We start from the raw sequence: 22,044 nt of genomic DNA on the forward strand, positions 1-22,044 counted from the left end.
GTGCTCCTCTGTGCCAAAGTGGCCAATGGCTTCAATTCATAAATTGAAACATAGTCTTTGGGAGCAAAAATGTATTTGTGAAGGGAAGAAAAACAGACATTAATCCTTTCATGATTTAATTTTCCAGACCATGCTTTTACAAGGTACTGGGTGTGTAACCTGAGGCTGCTTATCTTAGATAAGAAGGAGGAGTCAGAGGAACCTTAGGGAGGTCATAAGAAGGAAGAAAGAAGCAAATGGTTATGCTTAGCAACTGCATGCAGCATATACTCAATTCTTTTGTTTTCATGAGTTAAAATTGGATCGCCAAAAAAAATAATCCTTTGATATTAGAGACATTAGAAGACAGAAGAAGCCATCTATGTTTATCAGCATTTTTTTAGAAATGGGGCCAGTATTACAAAGTTGTCTGAAGAGCAATAGTAATCAACCCATCCATTCATTGTTAGATGGGATACTGTGAATATAAGCAGAAAGAGAGGCTTAACAAGTGAATTCCACACCTCCTTGAATTTGTGCCTCAGTGGAGAGTCCGCTGCAGGAAATCTTCCACGTTTTTACGCACGTGCGTGCACACACACACACATGCGCACACACACGGTTTCGGAGGCCTGTTTCATTTTGCTCCAAATGTCCACACCATGCTGTAACATACCATGAGTTGGCTGGCAATAAATGTCACGAGGAAGACGAGAGACCTGTTCAAAAGGACACCATGATTCTGCTGGGTTAAATATTCATCTTTATCTAGGTTTAGTTTAAAAAAAATCCAGTGCTTTCACATGGGGAGAAACATAGTGTGAAAAACTCCAGAATGATTCCACACCCGCTTGGGAGCAAAGCAAAAAAGTTCTCAAATGCTTTACATTTATTTACTAACTGGAAATTCTGGATTATTTTAACAACAAAAATGCAAGTAAGTAGATTTTCTTTTGCATTTTCATTGCAGTTAATAAACTGGGGGATTATTCTTCAATACAGTAATAGTCTGATTTGCAAATTAGTGTGTTTGAATGTTATTTGTGTGCTGTAAATCTAAATAGAGCTTATAATTCACAACCACTTCTTATCTGTAAATATATATATAGACACAGGTACAAGTACTTTTTATTTAAAAAGCGTTTTGGTAAGTGCTGATTTTGTATATGTAATTAGTGTAATAAACTTTTTAGCCTGCATTGTTAAGCTAGCATTCATTATCCTTTTTACATATCTATTTTTGCCCTTATCTTTAAAAAAATATTGGTGATGACTTCTGCCTTTCACTAGGAAACAAAATTAAATAAAAAATACTGTTCCACCAAAAATGAAGATATTACTAACGTGTTATTTAGTGAAAACATGGTCTCCTCTAGCTTCTGCCTCAAATTCTGCTTTCAATTCCTTTCATACAGCTCAGATTGTCTTTAGTGTTCTTAAAGTCTTGATGCATTTCCTTCTCAGTAGGTTTGTGACTTGCTCCACTGAGAAGTAACCAGCAACTGACGTACTGCAGCCTCTTCAAAATCAGTAAAGATGCTGCTCGCTGCCATCAGGGTGGCCTAAAAAGTGTAATTTTGGACCATTCTGGTGCATTGGAAAGTAAACTAAAAGTTAACTCACATGCTATGGCTTTTACAGTCTGTCAAAGAAAATTCACATTTTTATTGCTTTCATTTTCACAAAGATCAGTATGAAAAGAAGATTATGATACTACGCCCCTGGAGATTTTTAGCATGAATCTTGCAAAATGTGTTGCTTTTCTTAAAGCCCCCATTCCTGAAGTCATGTCAGAATCACAGCTTTTATTTAAAAATAAATATAAGTTGCTAGCCCCTCGTGGTAGCGGAGAAGAGCTTGAAAATGTGAACTGACTTTACCCTAAATACTCAGAAAAAAAAATTGCAATTTTCATTTTCAATCTGATGATTTTAAGGCCTTCTCAGATTTAGTGGCAGGGGCTTGACTCCTGACTTACGAACACTTGTGTTAGCCAATACTATAGCACTGTGCAGTAGATTCTGGTACAACCCCAGGATATAGATTTATATCTGGTTTAAAAACCAGAAGCTGGTTTAAAAAAAAGTAACATAGTCCCAGAAGACTCAAATCCTGTTTTTGGAGTGTAGTGGAGGGGTGATGGTGGGGAATGTCTTGCTAGACTCAACCCCCCTTCCCAAGGCCCTAACCTCCCTCATTCATGCTCTGTTCTGTCCCATCTGATGACACTTGGGGAACTCTCTGGGGCAACCACACCTAGACAGAGGGCTGATTCTTCTTCTTCTATTCCCCTTGCAAGACACAGAGATCAGAGCAAAGGCCAGTCTCTCAGACAGCTCTCTCTGGCTATACAGGAATGTCTATGCTACGCAATTAAGATAAGTAAAGTTAGGTTGACCTACAGCAACCAGAGTAATTAAATCAGTTCTTCATGTTCACACTGCCACCCACCTTCTGTCAGTGGCGCACATCCTCATCACACAGGCAGATTCAAACCCTTGGAAGCTCTGGAGCTTAGTGCAGGCATGTTTACAGCTTGAGCTAAAGCCAGCTGGCTCTCAGGTCAGGCTATAGAGGAAACTCATTCATTCTCTGTGTAAGTTGTCTAGGTGTCACTACATGTGACTGTAAACCACACATAGGTGTATGGATTACTCTTGCACTGACCAAAGAAGGGAAAGGAGGGACACTGTCATTCCAAGTCTTGCTGCCAAGAGACTCTCAACCTAAGCGACACCAGCCACCTCTGGGGCAAGTGGGACTTGGGCTTTCAAAGGGAGCAACAGGCGATGTAGCACCATGTCTGTAAGGGCACTACATTGGCCTAAGTGCTACACCTTTCGTGGGGTGACTTTATTAGAGCAGTGTAGAGGGTGACCTGCGACAGCATGAGCAGTGCTGTGGTTAGATGCTTACAGAGGTATGGTCATATAAAGTAGTTCATTCTGTAGCGTAGACCAGGCCTTAATCTTTCAGAGTTTACTGCCCATCTGTGGCATTTACCACATTCCTGTTCCTGGGCCATATTGCTTTGCTGTTGGCCAGAAGAGCTCCAAGAGTGGTGTGCCCCGCAACTGTCTTCTCCTGCACAGGATTGCCTGTGTTACTCCCAGTCTTTGGGTGGACCGGCCTTCTCATTCACAACCCTCCCCCGCTTCGTGTGGTAAGTTTCTTATTTTAAGCTCTTCTTCTCCAAGCTGAGCAGACCTTGTAAGTGCTCCTCGTTAGCATAGTATAGGCTCAAAAGAACTTGTTAGCCTCCTCCTGACGGGTGTGAATGAGCGGCCCTTCCCACTGTTCTTTGGATTCACAAGTGAAAAAGATGTGATATTTAGTCACCATGTTTTTTGGCCCTTGCAAAGGCAGTTTATTTTTTTTTAACACAACCATACCTCTATGGCATAAAACCTTCATTATGTTTGGGTCTGAAGAAAATAAGAGAAAGGAAGCCTTTTTGGGGTGTCAGTGTGTGTGTGGTGGGGGGTTGACTCTATACCTTTAGCCACTTACTTGGACTGTTTAGCTACTTTCCTTTGTATTTGCATTAGTTCAGTGGTGGGCTTTGCATAGATTTTCTGACACTTGGGGACTGAGGTAGTGGATTGTCAAAGTAAAAATTGTCATCAGATCCTTGATATTGTGAAGCAAAGTTTTGCAAAGCAAAAGCCTGGTGATGCTGTGATGTGTGGTATCAGTTAGGCTCCAGCGTAACTGAGTAGTTTAAAGTTCTCCTTAGCTGCTGCCATTTTCTGAGTGCTGTGGTGTGGAAGACACTGCCCTCTACGTTAAATTGTGGTAACTTTTGCCTCTGCCTGTTCAAGTGAATATTTTCAGGTCTGATATTTTGAACATGACCTCTCTGTTTCACAGCTATCATTGATTACCTCATGGCGCTAGCAAATTGAATAATCAAAGGACTGTCATTTACAGCCACAGTTTAATAACAAGGTACAAAAAGGAGGTCAGATTAAGACACATTTATAAATGAGCCTATTAAGAACAGATTTTGGTATATCCTTAGACTCAAGAGACTAACAGTCAGGGTTTTCCCTCTTTTTTTTGTGGCCTGCTGTTGAAAACACAATAGTTCCTGTATTAATTGACAGCATCACTGTTCTGATTGAATTTGTTGCTAGATAAAGCCATGGTCATCGGAAGTGCAATAAAATAGTGAAACTTACACCATGCACAAAGTGGGGGAATCTTGTCAAGATTAAAGTAGAGAATGAATTTCTGTGCCCTGTTTGTCTGGTAGGCTACGAGGTGGCAAATCACCTCAGTTTAAACAACCAATAGAATAGCTGTCAGTATCACAGCACCAGATATGTGATAGTTTTGTGGACCTAGGATCCCTGCCCCAGCCAATCACAATATCCCCTTTAGATATTAGCTAGCTCTGTGTCCCCTACATAGCCTTTCTGCCTGCAATCCACTTCTATTCTGTGCGTATTTCTGTGATTCCTCTCTCAAGGTGCAACAGACATAATTTGTAATGATATCCGTCACCATATGGAATATTTTGTAGAATATTCTGTCTGTAGCATAAAAATATGCAAAACAGTTCCATTATCCTACATCTGAATTGCACAAATGAAAATATAAGCTCAATGGTGGCGTTTATTGCCTCCACTAAGGTTTCTAGCGCACTGCCAATATGAAATGTTAACTCAGCGACCTCTCTGGAAGCAACAGATTTGCTATAGAGAATTGCTGAAATAAAATCCAGGGGTTCATAAAATGTAATGTAAATTTTTGGCAGCTGTTGCCAATGGTTATTTTTGAAGTCTTACGTTAAATATTTTAGTTTAGATCTCGAGCGCAGATCATTACAAAAATAAACCTGCATGTGTGTTGTATTCCATTCTGTGTTTTGACTAAGGCAGAGTCAGTTGTTAGCTGCATGATCTGAGTATAGACGCTGAGTCCTGTTATTTTCTTAATTAGGAAATGCTGTTACAAATCCTTGACAGTGGTTTATAATGGCAGTAATCCCTTTTGAAAATAGTTGTTGTTCTAGTTCATAAGCAGTTTGCCAGGGCATTAACCCCAACTTCACCTCTGATGGCTAAGAAAAGAATCTGGCCGGTAGCCAGAGGTCACGTTTAATAACTTTTAGATGTTTATCACGAGTGACCATGTGCATAAGAATGTACCTTTTTAAAAAAGTTTTCTGTAACATTGCTTTAGTGAGAAGGACGATATTGACTGTGGCAAATATTTGAATTCTTCTCAGTCAGAATTAAAAACAGTTGCTTACTAAGAGTGCTGAGTTAAAAATTCTTGTGCTTGTTTTGTTGTTCTTGCATGTGGATGCACACACGACTTACTAATGTGACGCCCGACGTTCTATACAAACCCATTCGTCCATGTTATATGTGAAAAAGCTTCCTGGTCTGTACATGCGCTATGTCACGTTCCTGTGGTTTTCTAACAAAGCTTTTAATTGGTATACTGTGACTAATGAGCATGAAGTCCCAGAGGAAATGGAGCAGAATTTTGTATTATCTACCAGGATGAGCTTCAAGCACATTGATTATCAATGTTTGAACTCCAGCATGAGCCTGGGTTGCAAGCTCCAAATAGAGCCTTATAGTAGTTTTTTGTTTTTGGCTTCCACATATTGCAATGGTCATTTTTAACTAAAGTGTGTTGTGCATTGAATAGAATTACTGGTTGAACTTCTCTAGTCCGGCATTCCCTGGACCTGACTAGTGCCAAACCAGAGAATTTGCCAAACCAGGGGAGTATTTTCTGGTAGGATTACCAACAGTTCCTCTTCAGCTCTTAAAAGACATTTAGGAGTAAATTACAGCTAAATAACAGCACAGAACCCTGAGAGCCAGGACTGGTGGCTGTAAACAAACTTTATGGGACCACTGGAGACTTGGCCACACCCATGGTAAGTGGTCATCCAGCTAACTAAAATCATGCCAGATTATGGATTTTGCTGGCGCAGAGAGTGCCAGATAAGAGCATTTCAACCTGTACTTCAACTACAGTTGCCTTTTGGATCAGACCTAAAATAGTGTGTGTCTCACTCATCGTTAGAGTTCCTGTGGTACTTTAAGGCTGGTGCCTTGGCACAATTCCAGTCTGGGTAATTATATGGTTGCTAATATTTTGGGGTGGGGTGTTTGTGGATGTATGAGAGAGCTGGGAAGGGGACATTCCACCCTGCCAGCCACCTGACACAGTAAGTGCCCCCCCCACACCAAACCCTCCTCCTGACCCTTGGTCACAGTGCTATAAAGGAGAGCCCTGCTGGCCTCAGCCATGTGGCTTGCCCCCTGGCCCACAGGATGAACCTCCAAGTGCCTCGCACAGCCCCACTCCCTACAGATGCCGTGGCTAGAAACCCCAGCTTGGACCTTGGTAATCCTGTCCTCTGTTATAGGGGTGGGCCAGGCCAGGCTTCCAAGGCCAGGCCCTCTTACCCTCTCCAGGCCTCAGGCAACCCCTGTAGGACAGGTTGAGGCCAGGAACTACAGACCTGGGATCTGCCTTCCCACAAACCAGGACTAAGAAGTAGGCCTGGAACCCCTCCACAACAAGAAACTAGGTCCTGGCAGCACAATCCTGCCCTCCTAGACCAGAACCACCATTGCTGCCATAGGGAGCCCCAGTAAGTGCCCTGAGACCTCTCAGCCCCCTTCCCTGTGACCCTCACCCCCATCCTGCTTCCTGCACCTGCCACCCCCTGCCCTGACTCATCCATCTCCATTCCTACCCCCAGCCCTGAGAGATCCCCCCACCAACCCTCTGGCCTGAGTCACCCACCCCTGCCCTCAGTCCAGTACCCTCCACCCCAGCCAAAGTCCCCCACCCCCAAGCACCTACCCTTAGCGCCCCCACCAACCCCCCTGTCCTGAGCATCCCACCCACTGCCTGCATTTCACCACCCCTTGACCTGAGCCGCCATAACAAAACTCCTGCTGTGACATATGTACTCTCTGCCTGACCCCCCACATACATACCAAACACTCTGCCCTGAGACCCTGGACCCTGCTTTCACTATGACACCATCTGTCCCCCTTCCTTAGCCCCCACAACTCTCCCTGCACTCACTCATCCACTCCCACCCCCTAGCCAGTGCCCGTCCCCCGCCCTCATTCCACCACCCTCCACCACCTTCCCGGAGCCCCACTTCACCCTGCCTGGACTCCTGCCATCCCCACCCCACTGTCCTAAGTACCCACAAGGACCTGAGCAATTCTGGGCACATCTGCTAGCATCGATATATTTCTTTCTGGTGTATTTTGTCATGTGAATAGTGCTTCTCAACCCATCTCTGCCAAGGCACAAGGCTGAACCAGGTAACAGTGGGAAGATTGTGCTCCTGCTCTGGTGGCTGAATACCACTAAATCAACATATACAGGGAACAAGACGAATGGATTAAATGTAAACAGTCAAAAATGTTCCATTTGCAGACCTTAATCAAGACTGTTGTATTAGACCGTTTGCATTTTATTTATTAATAAAACATCTAGTAAAGAACCAATCATTTCCAAATACAAACCGACAGCAAACTATAGAATAAAAAATTGAATATAATGGTATGAGCTAAGTAGTAAGTAATAAAAAGCATGCTGGAAATTAACATAGATGTCCTAATAATCAAGCCCTGTCTTACCATCCTCCCTGTTTGACCATACACAGAGAGCAAAGAAAACAGATATGTTTGCTGTTATGTTAGTGTTTTCATATGCATGTGTACATAATCCAGGGAGAACCGTACATACTCTCCAAATGTCCCATCCCTCTAACTCTACTTAGAGCAAAGCAGAGTTAAATCCATCACTGGTACACACTTAATGCATTGTGTATTATGCCAGAAGATTTTGCTGAAAAGTTTGAACATTAAATCTAGAGCTCTTTGTGGCATCTCCTGTGTGGCAACATCAAATAACACTGAACTTGCACTGCACTACCTCAAAACAGATTAACCCACAAGAGCAGAAAAATGACTGCTTAAGCTTCCGATACAATGTATAGACATATGCTTGCTCATATATATCATTTCGTGGTTTTCCAATACAATTTGGGGTTAAAACTTTTTCTTCCCCACCCCCACCACCCCATTTACTAGAACATCAAGCTGAGCTATAGAATCATTTCAGGCTGATGCTCCACAGGTTAAAAGCAGTCCTGTAGCACCTTAAAGACTAAGAAAATGTGTTTTTTAGGTAATCAGCTTTTGTGAGTGAGACCCACTGCCTCAGAGTTGGAATAGACAATTAGAATCCATGGCTTATATAGCAGGGAGGTGGCGGGGAAGGAAGGAGTGAAGAAAGAAGGGGGAATCACCCGTCATTAATAGGACCAGTGGAAGAAGTAAATTAAGTGGGATGTGTGCCATTCCTTGGGAATATCAAAGGTGTGGAAATTGCCCTTGTAATGTGTAAGATAATTAAGGTCCCTGTGAAGGCCTAATTTAAAAGTGTCAAATTTGCAAATGCATTCCAATTTAGTTGTCTCCCTGTGTAATCTTGTGGTAAAATCTTCGTAGAATAATGGCTACTTTAAATCCTTTGTTGAATGTCCAAGGAGGCTAAAGTGTTCCCCTACAGGTTTATGTGTATTCCAATTCTGATGTCGGAATTGATACTTTTCCGTGAAGGAAGCCTGACTCTTGGGGGAAAAAAATTAAGTCCTTTTTAAAATAAGCCAATGTTTTACAATCCACACCCCCAGGAGAAGGAGGAATTGCTAACCCTCTCTCCAGACACAAAAATATACTATGATACACTTCAGGTTGCATTTATTTTCTATTGCGGTTCCCTATAATTTTGACTTGGGAGAACCCCTGGGTCTGAAAATTGCTGCACTCTAAAGGCAAATGAAATATATTTTCTGTGAATATTTGAAGAAAATTTGTATAACGTTTTTGAGGTGCAACTAATGAAACTTACCCTGAGTACAGGATGAGGTGTAGTTCTGGTGGAGTCACTAACTCCCTGCCTTGATAGTGCAGCAGTTCTGACTAATGCTGATGCAGATTTTGATTTCTTCAAGCCTCACCGCTTATAGAAGTCCTTTGGGACCAAAGGGACCAACTTCCTGTGAAACTCAGGTCCAGAGAGTGGGGATGTATAGAGACTGTTATTAACATCACAAGCTATATTTGGCAACAAGAGCTCTCAGCTCAGCAAATTCACAGTAGCTTCCATGTGTGTAATGCCTTTCCAGAATGCCTCACCAGCATTGCTTAATGCACCTGAATGGCATTGGTACCATCTGGAGTGCTACCTGCTGCAGTCGTCAGGGCAACTTAGAGCAGCTTTGCATCTGCTCTAAGTTTTGCCTGTTTGTTTTGATCCTGCATTGGTCATTCCATTATCAGGAATTGTACTCTTGCTATGCCCACTGTTTTGTTTGGTTAAACCTCATCATACCAGGGTCAGCAAGGAATACCTACCCAGCACCAACTAGGAGTCTTACACACTATAGGACTCCTTGGGAAAGGTGTAAGATGCTATAGCCAGCCCACTTTCCCATCAGTCAGTCAATGGAGGGGCCTTCTGGCTTCTTCCTGCTCCCTTTAATTCCAGTGTGTCTTGCCTGTGGAATGTGGAAAAGACAGACCTGAGGCAAAAGGTCCATTTCTGGAACGTTGTCTCACTGAAATACCTAATTTCATTGGGAGCAGGTTCATTTCAAAGTGGTTTCACTGTTGCCAGACAGGTGGTGGGCTGTCAGTTAAGGATGGAGGGAATATGGTGTTGGATTTTTCTATTTATTATTTATCTTCCTCCTTGAAATGTGCTTTGACTACATCCCAGCATGAGGTTAAACTATTTTAGAAAAAGCAAGTTTCAGATTGCATTTAGTAACACATAAAATGAATGTGACCATCTGTAGGTCTCAAAACGTATCACTATGGAGCCTAAAAATCATTACCTGCTTTTTTTACAGATGGGAAAACTAAGACAGTGAGTTGTTGAAGGGCATGGAGCTAGGAATAAAGCCCAGGTCTCTTGGCTCTTTGGCACAGCGCTCTGTCCACTGAACCACACTGTCTGCACTGGGACTTTACAAAGTTGCCTAGGTCCTATTTATTTCCAGCAAGTGAGTCATATGAATCTACAAGTGACCTAGCGCTAATATTCCCATGAACACCAATTAGTAATTTACAGACTTTTCTGCAATTTTCTATTAAGAGCCCATGAGGCAGTGCCAGGGATCTCGCAAGCTGCACTACAGCAGAGATCCTATAGGTTTTAGTTTTTGGCACTTTTATCTCTCTCATAAAAAGGCATACGTTTTTGCCAGTTTAACTTGGTAGCTGCTTATAAATGGCTTCTTTCCGGCTGATAACTTGGGTGCTCATAAATATGTGTTTGGAGCAACATTGGGTCTAGGAGGAAAGTACCTGCAAATAGAAGTTAATTACTTAAGGCTTTCAAATGTGTATTGTTTCTCAGTCTTTCCATTCAAATGCCCTTTTACTTTTTTCAAAAAACTTATTTTAAAATTATACTTTGAAGGAAATGTAGCATTGTGTCACTCAGATCCCTGTCTAAATCAGTTGCACTTGGTATTATTTAACAAAGTTGTGACAGCAAGATAGGTTAAATATTTACAACAGGCTCTTACCTCCATTCATCTCACGTGGGTGTAAAGAAAGAAGCATGGAGATGTGAAGAGCTATGGCTTAACTGAATTAATATAAAAGTCAAGCTCTTTAAAGAGAGGCAAATATTTGTTCCTAACGTGTGTATGCGACTGGTTGGCTGATGTTACATTTTAATGCTTTCATGGTTGGTTGAAAAGACCAAAAGTGCAACTGTTACTGAGTTTTGTGTTTAATGTAAATTCACAAAGAGAAGAGCAATTTAACATGCGACTGATCTTTTATGGTGTGAAATTTAAAAAAAAAAAAAAAGGTACTTTTAGAGTTACTGGAGTGTGGCAGGATGTTTAATCAGCTTCTTTGCTTAAAGGAATAGTAGGAAGGAGATGATGTAGTAAAGATGATGACTTCTTCTAGACCTCAACTTATAATGCCAGGATCTGAATACAATAGCAGATCATATCTAAGTACAGGAACTTCCTACTGGGCCCTCTATTTTTAGCTCCTTACTACTTGCCTTTTGCTCCTCTTAGGGCTCTGAAGTTGTTTCCTCCCTTTTAATTATTCTTCTGAAACGCTGATGATAAATTTTTGCCAAGTATGGAAGTACTTTATCAATATTATGGAGTACAAGAAACGGAGAAAGACAACATGATCACAGCCATCTGTTTTCAGAGTTAATTTTAGTGGTCCCACAAAGTGTTAGATTAATAACACTGGAGATTAACTGTCACACTGCCATTAACACACTGGCAGCAACAGTGAAAACTTTTCGCGCTCCTGTGCCACTGTGCTTTACCAAGGAATTTTATTTTTCCATCAGGGAGAGGAGATAGTTGAGGTGTGCTGCCTGTATTGTCTAGAGCTCTTCATCTGAAACTACCAGCCATTGTGCCTCTTCTGTGCAGATTATGAAGGCATGGGGGGCTGGAGTGAATTCTACTTTGGGAAACTAAATTCTAATCCCTGACATATCTGAGAATATAACATGGTATTTTAATTACTAGACTCTAAACCTTCTCTTTCCTTATGTAATGCCAACAGATGCAGGTCGCTGGCACCAGGGATGGAACCTGCGATCACAGGGGCTAAAGCCCTCTGCTCTACCACATGAACTAAAGGCCAGCTGGCTCTCAGCTGAGGCTGTAGAGCAGAGACTTCACTCACCCTACTATGAGGTCTCAGTGCCTCTGGGTACTACATGCTTCCCTGGGCTGAGGAAGTGCATCCTAAGCTTCTTAGACCTAGCAGTTTATCTTGGACAAGCCCCCACTTGTAACACTGACAGACCTGAGTCGCCAGCACCAGGGATTAAACCTGAGATCGTAGGGGCTAAAGCCCTGTGCTCTACCACGTGAGCTAAAGGCCCCCTGGCTCCCAGCTCAGGCAGTAAAGCAGAGACTTCACTCGCCCTAGCATGAGGGCTTAGTGCCTGTGGGTACTACACTTAAAATGTAAGAATGGCCATTCTGGCTCAGACAAGTTAAAGGTCCATCTAATCCCGTACCCCCTCTTCCAAGAGCAGCAAGTGCCAGATGCTTGAGCAGAACAGGGCAACTTATCAAATGATCCATCTGCTGCTATCCAGTCCCAGCTTCTAACAGTCAAAGGTTTAGGAACACTCAGAACATAGAGTTCTTCAAATGATTCCTCCTGCCCATTCCACAGTGGGTGTGTGTGCTCGCCACATGTACCCCTGGCAGGTGTTCTTCCTCCAGCAGCATCTGCGCGGGTGGGCAGGGGAGGAGATTCTGGTGACCCCTAGTGTGGCACCACTATGGCACAATATAAGAGGCACTGCATGGCCCTCCAGTTCCTCCATTGCGTATTGCCACCAGTGATTGTACAATGGATCTGCTGGCTTTGATTCATCATAGCTAGATCTCTTCTACTTAGAAGCTCTTTAGATAGTTCTTCCTATTTAGAAACTAGTTTTGTTGTCTCCAGTGGGATGTTTGCCTAGTGACAGACCTGCTCCAATCTCCAGGCTTCAGATCTTGCCTCAGGCAGGCACTCTATGCCTGTGAGTCACCCGCATGAAAGTTGCCTTCAGTAAGGGGTACATTAGTGATAAGCGTTGAATTTGCAGATTGTTTAAGCCATGGAGTCAACACTGTCCCTGGCAGGGGAGCAGGTGCTGGCATTGACTTTGGGCATCGTACCTCTGGTGTGGCATGCCCCCTTCATAACATCCTCCCGTTGGCACCACTCATCTTTGCCGGCCCTGGTGCAGATGAAGGGTTCAGCCAAGGGCCACTCCACTCTACGTCCAAAGACCAAGGAGATGAAGGGTGGGAGCCTAGACCTGTGCTGGGCACCTCAGTGCCACCAGCAAGTCACTCTTTGACTCAAGTGGAGCAGTCCACCCCAGCTCGGCCCATAGAATTGGCACCAGAGAGTGACAGTGGTCTCCAGAACTGAGAGGCACTGTTGACCCAAGTCCTGTGAGGAGTGCAGGACATGCTGACCAGGCCTGTGCCAGTGGAACCAATGCCCTGGGCTTAGAGGCAAGCCTGTGCTGAGCTCCTTCAGGGCATTGCCCCCATGGCAACACCCAGCACTCCCCTGTGCGAGGCCACCAAGTCTCAGAGGCCAAGAGACAGACATCTCAAACTCCCCTTCAATCTCCTGATAGAGGATAAAGGCAGGACTCAGCCGTGTGCTTGCCGATGTTGTGGGACAAACCTTCTGAGGTACACCCTGCCCCTGCTCCAGAATAAGAACTGCCAAGAGATGTCAGCATCTCCATAGCTTCAGCTCTGTTCTTGGTACTGTTCCCTGGAATGCTGGTCATCATCTCTCCAGCATCGGTCCTGGTCTCAACCATTCATTGTGCTTTCAGTGATCTTCTTCGCACTGCCATTTTAATTCCAGCTGTCGGTCCCATTCCATGTCCTGGTGCTGAAGACATGATGAGAGGCATAGATATCTGGGTGACCAACACAGATCCACCTTTCCTGAACCAGCACTGTTGTCCCATGACAGGGGTTCCTTGTGGCCAGCTGTTGTTTAACCCTGGTACCGGACTCCTTGTCTTTCTCACCACATGAAGCCATTACATGCTGCCCTTTCCCAAAGTCCCAGGATGATACAAAAAGAGTGCCAGGAGTTCCTGAAGAATGTGGCTTGGAACCTAAGGTTACAGGGAGAGAAGCTAGAGGAGCCAGAGAATGGCCTGTTTCGGGTGCTCAGCACGTTGGCATAAGGGGCAAGTTGCCCTACTTAAGTACGAAGGGGTCTTGAAAGTTACTAATGCCCTTTGGCAAATTCCCCCCTCTTTGGCCCCATTTCAAAAAGTGCAGAGAGAAAATACTTTGTGCCAGAAAGGGGGCATGAATACCTCTACTCTCACCTGGCCCAAAATGCCATTGTAATGCAGGCTGTGAATGTAAAAAGATAACTGTCTTTTGCATCCTGCCATTAGCCATTGATGGACCTTTCCCCCCCTAAAGTTACCTAATTCTTTGCTGAACTCAGCTGTGCTTTCATCTGCTGGTCAATATCCCCTGGCAATGAGTTCAACAGGTTGCCTGTGTGTTATGTGAAAAAGTACTTCCTTGTAGTTGTTTTAAGCCTGCTGCCTATTAATTTACCACTGGCTGACCTCTAGTTCTTATGATATGTCTAGTGGTAAGTAATGCTTCCTTTCTCATTTTCTCCACACCATTCAAGATTTAATAGACCTCTATCATATCCTCCCTTAATCATCTCTTTTTCCAAGATTAGCAGTCCCAGTTGTTGTTAATCTTTCTTCATATGGAAGCTGATCCATACTCCTAATTATGTGTGTTGCCTTCTCTGACAGTTTTTGTTAAGTCTGATATATATTTTCCAGATGGGGTGACCAGAACTGCATGCAGCATTCAAAATGCAGGCATGCCATTGAGTCATATGGTGTTACTATGATATTTTTCCATCTTATCTGTCCCTGTACTTAGACTCATTTCCTCTTGCTGCTCCAGATACTGCTTCTGCTTCCTCAGGAGCTGGTCCTATTCCTTTTTCCACTTTGCTGCTGTTTCTTAAGCATCTAGGGTCCCCTACTTTTTTCCTCCTGTCCCTAACTGACCATGCTATTCTTATGTTGTACTCATTTCTCTCGCTCTTGTTCTGGATTGTCATTTAGGACTACCAGATTTTCAGCTCAGCAATTGTACTGCCTTCTGTGTTTGTAAGATACCTAGGACATTTTGGGCACTGTTCGAAACAAATAACAGTGATTATATAAAACATTGTCAAAAATGATCCATCTCAGATACTGAATCCAGCACAGAACCAAAACAGCACTGTCAGGGATCAGATGAGAGAATTTATAAAGCACTCCCCAGAATTCAAAGAATCTGGATTGCAGACTCCATCTGTGGCACAGCTCATTGTGACCTGAGCTTTATATTTATCATCAGGGCATCTTCCTTACCTGTCAATTAGCTCATGCAGGTACCCACCATTGACTCCTCCATCCACTGTTCTCTGTTTCCTGTTACATCCTTCAAAACTCTACATGTCTCAGCTCTTTCCTCTTCCAATTGCCTTCTCAAACTTTGCATCAGTCTCCCCTCACTGGTCTGCTCCTGTCCTTCTCTTTGTCAGTGTCTCCTATGCACTCCCTTATGTAAGGTTGCTCCTTGGACTTATCTTGCAAGTGCTGTATTTCGTTTACATTTTAACAGTCCCTTTCAAAGACCTCTGCTGCTTCCATTCACTCTGCAGTGAATTGAGTTGATGTGTATAAAACTTTCTAACTGTTTCTTTCCACCCACCTCTGGTCTGTGACCTGAGCTCTTTGGAATAGGCACCATCTCTTCTAGAATGTATAGCCAACATGTAGCACATTATGAATGTTGCCATAAACAAATAGAGGTTGAACATCTCTTGCCCATCACCCTGGGGACCTGACCAGTGTTGAACCAGAGAATTTGCCAAGCCCTGGGAAGTCACTGCAGAATGCTAGTTGATCCCCATAGTTGTGGGAAGTAGGAGTGTAGGGGGTGTTGAAGCATCCCCAGACTTTGCACCCAACTGGACCCTGTGTCTGGGGTCCCACTGCCACCCAGACTCCTAGGTGCTGTCTATCCACCAAGGGGCTCCAATGCCACCCCAGGGTACTGGTGGCCAGCCCCTCTGCTGCCACTGCAGTCCCAGCCACTGACCTCAGTTTCTGCTTCTTGGTCCTTTGCTGACACTTGAGTTCCCAGCTGCTTGTCCCAAATCACAGCCACTGGTCCTTCTTGTACCATCTGGGGTTCCAGCCTAGGAAAATGATGGGTACAGAGAGAGTCCCTCCTTACCCCTCTTCCCCACCTCCTCCCCCAAGTGTTCCCTGTCCCTGCTTCTCCCCCTCTCCCCTGGGGCTTGAATGCTGCAAACAGGTGATTCACAGCACTGAGGAGGAGTAGGTGAGCAGGGTACTGCTGGCACATGACAGGCAAGTGGAGGAGGGAGGGAGACAGAGAGGGGCACTTGATGCTGGTCTATATTTACAATCTGACCCCACTAATTTTTCCTCTGGGTACTCCAGAATTGGCGCACCCATGGAATTGACACCTATATGCTGGACCATGGATATTGCCAGATCAGGGAGCTCTGGACTGCAGAGGTTCAACCTGTAACAAATAGTGATACTACTGAGTGTGTCTACTTAGGTGCAGAGTAATGATCCTTGTGACTGGTAACGTAAAGATTGTTGGATACTGCATCCTTATCGGTGTGCTCAGTATGCACAGCCTCTGGTTCATATGCAAAATCTTAAGTACTGTATGTAAAGTCCCTTATATAAAATATGTAAGCACGTCATCTAAAATAGAGATTTTTGTACTGTATAAATATCCCGCTATGCTTATTTGTAAGGAGAAGCAAACATTTAAAATATGAACTGCTATTATAAGATTAACATTTAGGTACGAAAAGAAATAGTTGAAATGTACTGAAGTAGATGTAGTTCTTTACAGCGATACTTGCACATTCCTTCTGCTGTATATTAATTTGCACAGGACATTTGTGAAAAGTGTTAGAAGTTTCTTGCAGACTGCAGAATTGCTTCTTCAAAAAATAATTCCATATCAGGATATAGTAACTCCTTCTCTTTCCTGCTCTCCTCTCCCTCTGCTTCCTAAATAAACAATTGGTGAACTTTCTGACAGAGAAGGTAGCGGTCTGTCTTCCATTAGGTAAGATTCTGTTCTGTTTACCTCACTGGCAAACATGCATTGTAAATTGGCTTTTTTGTTTCTTTGGAACTTAATTCTTTCCCTCCCTCTTTTTCTTTTTCTATAATTGTGTGTCTTTAATGCTATGAGACTGAAGTGAAGATTTTTTTATTCACGGATGAAAACCCCATATTTTACTAAACGGGTCTGTATAGGTTTTCTGTTAACCTGTTAAGAGGGCATCATCTTTAACTATTTATGGCTTTTATTGATAAATAAATGTGTAAATCCTTTGTACCTTAAAGGCACAGTTTACAAGATTGGAAGAGCCAGGACCTAATAAAGGACATAATGGAAATGTATTTTCACTCCTTTAAGGTGTAGCTTTTATATAGAATTTTGGGTGTAGCCTGTATCTTGGATTTAGAGGCGTATGTATTTAACACAATATTTAGAAAATCTTGGATTTTATTATGGAAATCAAGTTAGCTTGAGGAGTTGACGCTTCTTCTCTGATGAAATAATCATAATCTGAATTGATGTGCACTAGATTTTATTGGGATTATGAGAGATGCAAGTGTTGCTTATGTTAAGTGCAACCAGGTATCAACCCAGAATAATGTTTCAGCGTGTATCAGTGAATGTTTGTACTTTGCATCCATTTGGTAGTAGCATTCACGCAAAACAGATAGCTAGTTGTCACACATAGTAAAGTTATTTCTACTATTGCTTTGACTTGCCCTAGAAGTATTCTTATTCTTTATTTCCTTGTCCTTTAGTGGAAGATTTCTTGCTTTGCCAGATAATTTTAGGAAGTATCTTTCCTGTATTTGTTCTTATTTTTTCCAAGGGTATAGAAAGTATGTTCAATTGCAACCCTCTCTCCTTTGTCACATTGATAATGAAGTAGTTCATTCTGGATTACTTCTGTCCTCTGTAGCTCAGTGTTTCCGTTTCTAGTTTGTGATCACAGTTTCTGTACTTGTTGAGCAAGTGCCTATTTTTCCATGCTAAAAAATAATTGTTAGAATGAAGCTTTGAGACAGGATTCAGCTTTAATTTAGCTCATTATTCTCAAAGTATCTTAGTGTTCAGTGTGTCAATTTGTCATAGATCTCTATACTGAGGGTTGTCTCCATACATGGTGCTGACTTCTCCATGGATTCCTTACCTTTGTGACACCTAATCTGCCCTTCCACCCTCTTGTTGCCGCTGTGTGTTTCTCAGGTCCTTGTCTACATGAAAAGGATTAAAAAGATTGAGGTAGCAGGGAGCGTGTTCAGGCCACAGGTAAGCAGAGGTTGCAGAAAACCTCTGGAAAAAAAGTTACCTATTGTTCCATGTAGTCTCACTCTGGCCTGGGGGTTGCTGTAGCCTCCCACGTTCATCCCAGATTATACCAGAATTGCAGATTCGCCTTGTGTCTCTCTTGGCTGGGTAGACAAAAGAAGTTACCATTCAGTGTGATCATCTCAGTTAAAAACATTTACTCCTACAGAATCCCATTCCTCATCTTCCAGGACAGGAGATGATTCAGTCCAATTTAGGAAAAGGGAATAGAGGGAGAGAATAAATGTTGATCATTGTATGCATTGCTTGTAGAAGAGAGCACACCTCTTTTTCTCAGTTATGGGACACAACAAATTGCCAATTGATCTGCAATATTAAATTTCCTCACAGACCAGGAAAGTTTTGGAGGCTTGGACATGAAGACTAATATTGTGCACAGTAAAGAGTCTCATAGATTGTTTAGTGGTTCAGTGTGTTTCCACGTCACTGCATTCTTAAAATCAAGGCTACTTTGAGCTGTATCGTTCAGATTTTTAAAACCAGCTGTTAAAGGGGAAGTGAAAAATATTTTACTACTTTGCTCTACAGTGAGTCTTTTGAACGGGGTTAGTATATTGTAGTAAAGACATCCAAGTCCTTTGTTTATTAGCCAGTGTGAGGCTGATAATGTAGATGCAGCTGTTTTGGCTTGATTTAATGTTTAATTTACAACCTAGTGATAATTCAATCTCTCCCTGATTACCCTTCAGAACTGTTGCTAGATTATTTATCAGATGTGATTTATAAAAGTACAGTTGCATGCATCTGCCGGTCAGGGAAGACTGACTTCCTTATTACAACTGATCTCAGCAAAGACCTTTTTTGGATTTGAAAGCAAAGGAGATGAAGCACTGTGCCATAATTTCATGCTTCTACAGTCGTGAAATGTTTTGGAAATTGTTTTTTTAAAGTTCAGAGATCTTCTTTCTTAAGTTCTGTTGCTATGCAGACTTGTAGAGAAGTTACAGCCAAAAACTTGCGCTGTTCTTGCCTGTGGATGAGTGTAGGTTTGAAACTAGCTTCCTGTTGCTATTGAAGGCTAACTTGAAAAGGAAAACTTATTGAAGTCTGTGTCAAGAATAGTCTAAGAAGGAGGAAATTCACTCTTGGTTGCTGGTAGCTGAGGCAGAAGGCTTTGTTGGAGAAAGACGATAGTCAAGTAAGTCAGAAGTTCAGAATGTAGCTTTTGATTCTGTGCTGTTTTCTTTTATCTGAAAATAAGCTGCCTAAGATGTAAATCTAAAACAATTCACTTGCTTTCTTCAGGGAAAGGGTGTGTAATTACAGTGAACTCAGTAGGAAAACAGTTTGGGGATCTGGAATGATGTAACATTTTATGAAAAAATTGCACATGAACTACACTTTTTAATAAAAAAAACAAACGGTCCTGTAGCACCTTAAAGACTAAAGCTTTTATTTATTAGGTAATTTTTAATGTAAATCATAAAGACAGGTTGTCTAGGTGCCTGCGTGAGACATCTGGAGTAGGCTTCAGCATCCAGCAGCCAGAAAGAAAGGAGACCAGTAATATCGCTACTCTGTACCAATGACAGCCACATTTTTCTCTGATTGTTCAGATTCTTTTTGGGTGCCGTGGTGAATCAGATGGTTCTGTTCAAACATCTGTTCGAGTTAGTGCAATATACCCATCCCTCTAAGCAAGCCCATGATAACTGGATGAGACCTTATTAAAATTAGTGTTCACATAGCTGTACATTTTTGTAGTTTAATTGAAAACTAGCAAGATGATAAATGGATGAATAACTGTTGATCTTATTCAGAAACATCTGTCCTAACCGCACAAGCAATTTGTGCTGTTGTCAGTGTGAGTGCCAGGATATGCCATTTTATGAGTGTGGGGATCTTTTGCTTTCTCTGGTTGCAGGCAAGTAAATAAATAAGAAAAAGTGAGATTGAAAAAGCAAACTAGGCCAGGTAATTTATCAAAACATCCTCTGACATTGCCCTCAAGCTGCCAGTGTTTGTTTTACTCGTGGAAGCTGCTCTTATGCTCCACTGTGCGGCCCTCTGACATTTATCACTGTTTGCAGATGTTAGCTGGCAAAAAGAGTTGTCTCTTCTCCTCCTCTCACCCCTACCTCCAAAAAATAAACTTAACCTAAGCATGGCTGACAATACTGCTTTTTAATCTTTTACCTCAAGTTTGGAAAGGGTGCTGTAGCGTGTGTGCCAATGTCAGAGACTATTTGTGCTGTATTTATTTTACATATACAGGTCATTCTTCTTCATGTAGTGTCCCCATGGGTCCTCTACTCAGATCCTTGCGCTGGCACTCAAAGATTCTTCTATAGCCATGTTTACTTCACCGTGCATGTGCAGTGGCAGCTCCTCGTACTGTTTGGGGCACGTGCAGCATGGGCCCCTCAGTTCCTTCCGAACCACCCTTGGCTGCAAACAAAGCTTTGCTTTCTCTCTCTGAAAGACAAAAAGAGTTAGTTAATTGGTTAGTTTTTCTACCGTGGTCCATTCTATACCCTCCAATGTGTCTACCTCTCCCCTAGTTTTGTGTCATCCGCAAACTTGCTGAGGGTGCAATCCAGTCCCTCATCCAGGTCACTAATAAAGATGTTGAATAACACCAGCCCCAGAACCGAACCTTGCGGCACTCTGCTTGGAATCGACCGACACCCAGATATTGAGCCATTGATCACTACCTGTTGGGCCCTACCATCAAGCCAGCTTTCTATCCATCTTATAGTCCAAGAATCCAATCCAAATTTCCTTAACTTATGGACAAGAATGTTGTGGGAAACTGTATCAAAAGCTTTGTTGAAATCAAGGTATATAATATCCACTGACTTCCCCGTGTCCACAGAGCCTGTTACCTCGTCATAGAAGCTAATCAGATTGGTCAGGCAGGACTTGCCCCTGGTGAATCCGTTGGCTACTTTTGATCACTTGCCCCTCTTCCAAGTGCTCCAAAATGGATTGTTTGTGGATTCCCTCCATTATTTTCCCAGGAATGGAGATAAGGCTGATAAGTCTGTAGTTCCCTAGATTGTCCTTCTTTCCTTTTTTAAAAATGGGCACTATATTTTCCTTTTTCCAGTCATCCAGTATCTCCCCCAATCTCCATTCTTCAAAGATAATGGCCAAAGGTTCAGCAATGACCTCTGACAATTCCCTCAGTACCCTCAGGTGCATTAAATTAAGACCCGTGGATTTGTGTACATCTAGTTTTTCTAGATAGCTCAGAACTTGTTCCTTCCCCACAGATGGCTGCCCTCCACGTTCCCATACTGCATTGTTTTGGACCATCATGTGGAAGTTGACTTTGTTCGTGATGATGGAGGCAAAAAAAGCATTGAGTACTTCAGCTTTTCCTACATCATCTGTCACTAGGTTACCTCCCTCATCCGGTAATGGCCCCACACCTTCTCTGATAACCTGTTCACTGTTAACATGCCTGTAGAAACCCTTCTTGTTACTCTTCACATCCCTTGCCCGCTGCAGTTCTAATTGCTTTCCAGATTACTCCCCAGCATTCTCCAGCCGTATGTTAATACTCCTCCTTAGTCAACTGTCCACGTTTCCATTTCTTGTATGCATCCTTTTTGAGTTTAAGCTGACTAAGGATTTCCCTATTAAGCCAAGCTGGTTGCCTACCATGTTTGCATTTCTTACTATGCAATGTGATGGTTTGTTCCTGTGCGTTCAGTAAGACTTCTTTAAAATACTGCCAGTTCTCTTGAACTCTTTTCCCCTTCATCTTCGTTTCCCGAGGGATCCTGATCATCTGTTCTCTCAGGGAGTCAAAGTCTATTTTTTGAAATCAAGGATCTGTATGTTACTGCTCACCTTTTCTTCCTTTTGTCTGGATCCTGAAATCTATGATCTCATGGTCCCTGCAGCCCAGGTTTCCACCCACATCTGTTTCTCCTTCTCGTTCTTCCCTGTTTGTGAGCAGCAGGTCAAGTTGTGCGCAGCCCCTGGTCAGTTCCTTCAGCACTTGTACCAAGAAGTTATCCTCAACATTCTCCAAAAACATTCTGGATTGT

The 22,044-nt window shown here is 42.8% G+C and overlaps 1 protein-coding gene across 8 annotated transcripts in view; it reads left to right on the forward strand.

The window, feature by feature from the left end:
• Window positions 1-22,044, forward strand: part of KIAA1217 (KIAA1217 ortholog) — a 508,293-nt gene that overhangs the window by 188,117 nt on the left and 298,132 nt on the right. The window contains exon 1 of one of the 8 annotated variants that reach the window (XM_074984877.1): window positions 19,113-19,184. The exons of the other annotated variants lie outside the window; for them this stretch is intronic. The gene's annotated coding sequence lies outside the window, so the exon portion shown is untranslated. Of the gene's footprint in view, window positions 1-19,112; window positions 19,185-22,044 lie in introns of those variants that run through there. 8 annotated transcript variants of the gene reach the window in all.

The sequence above is a fragment of the Carettochelys insculpta genome, chromosome 2 (genome assembly GCF_033958435.1).
Source record: "Carettochelys insculpta isolate YL-2023 chromosome 2, ASM3395843v1, whole genome shotgun sequence".
NCBI classification, from domain to species: Eukaryota; Metazoa; Chordata; order Testudines; family Carettochelyidae; genus Carettochelys; species Carettochelys insculpta.